Source organism: Ambystoma mexicanum, chromosome 1p (assembly GCF_040938575.1).
Source record: "Ambystoma mexicanum isolate Mex_15411 chromosome 1p, UKY_AmexF1_1, whole genome shotgun sequence".
Lineage (NCBI taxonomy): Eukaryota > Metazoa > Chordata > Amphibia > Caudata > Ambystomatidae > Ambystoma > Ambystoma mexicanum.
The window spans coordinates 400,937,022-400,938,859 of record NC_090921.1 but is presented as its reverse complement, the minus strand read 5'-3'; positions in this window follow the sequence as shown (position 1 = coordinate 400,938,859).

Sequence of the window (1,838 nt, the reverse complement as noted above, 5' to 3'; positions counted from 1 at the left end):
GCTACCAAGCACTGCTACTAAGATACTGTATACCAAACGAAGAAGCATGATGAAAGAACGGACATGCTCAGGTTAAAGGTTTCAAATAGGTAAACCACACAATCTGTTTAAATAATAAAACAAAATAAAAAAAAATAAACAATTGTAAGTGAAGCAACTACCCAAAACCTTACTGGAATAGTTCAGGTGAACTTGCTCCGGCCATTTTAATGAAAAGCTTTACACCCCTCCACTTTACAAATTCACCAGCTGTAACTGCTGTAGACTGCGGTGGCATTGGCAGAGTGAGGCATGGAAGCCTATAAAGATGGCTGGTTAGGTCTTGCTCCCTTTTTTGACCACACATTTGGAGATCTCAAATCCACCATTAAAAAAAATGTAACATAGATGCCAGAAATGCTAGTCACTTAGACATCCATGCACACCCTACCCCAATGACATCATAGAGGAGATAAACTTGCCGATAATGCAGCGAGTGGACTGCCTGTGACCGTGCAGGGGGGTCAATGACATCACGGCTAGGACCAAGACGTAGAAGCATCAGACACAAAGCATATACCCATCCATCACAAAGGGACACAGACAATAGGCCACATTGCACATAGACATGAAGAACATGCTTTGACCCACTAAGATAGAGGACATATACTCTTTTGCTGTGCTGAAACGCAAGCCACACAAGAATAAACATGAGGCTTGCACAATGCAGAATGCTGTTAAAATAACTAGCCATAAAAATCAAAATGGAAGATGCAGCCACATTGCAGTGGATGGAACGCACTGGGAGGCTCGAGCATGCAGGGAGAGGCCTGACTCGCTGATTTAGCAGGAACACGTAGACCAGACTTCTCATGCAGCCGGCGTACATATTTTTGCCAAGGCTATCAAGGGAGAGTTTCATATCGGTACCCAAAGGTACAGACAAGGGCAGACGTAAGAAACAGACTTCTTAGATTAGCAAAGAAATAAATGTTGCTGGAAGGACAGAGACAGACCACATCAGACTGAAACTCATAAATGTTGAGCAGGAAAATCAAGCCTGCGGTCTCTACAGACGTGATCGGAGACTGAGGGACAAAGCCTATTTATTCGAGCCAGACAGAGACCGTTATTCCTATCCATCTTAGGACAGACGTTACAAAGTAATACTTGGTTGAAAGCTCAATGTTCTGACTCAAGGCCTAGAGGATTGGAGATGGTGACATTATTGGTAAAGACAGCACCTTTGGGGCTGTTTTCATCACCTTGAATTGTTGCTTATGGGCTGGTAACCGTCCAAGGCACCAAGGCTGAGACGACCCTTACTGAACAATCTCTACTCGCCTCCTGCGCCAGTTCACACTTGTCGCATCGACCAGTTATAATTAAGGCTTCGGTTTTATGGTATTTATTTTTCTGGCATTTCCGTCGGTATTTATCCATATTTATTTTTGTGCCTTCTTTCTGTATTCATCCACATTTATTTGTTGTCATATGAAAAGGTAATTCACAATCAATATTACTCTGCATTTATTCTAATAAAAAATGCATTTATTAATGCACACATGCAGCCATATAGGAAAGAAATGCTACATTTTTCCATAACAAACAGCTGCTGCTGTGACTGCCGCTGTCTTAAGATATGTGCTGTCAGCAATTCGAAGAACTTTAATACTATTTATATAAAACATTTACACTTTCCATGCTGCCAATCTGCTATGTGATTGGCCTGCGATGAATGAGTGACATCACAGAGAAACAGATAGAAAGACCTGTTTTTCCATTTTTATAAATAAATACAGACAGAAAACAGATTGAGTTCTGTCCGTATTTATGTGTAAAAATCAGAAAAAACGGAA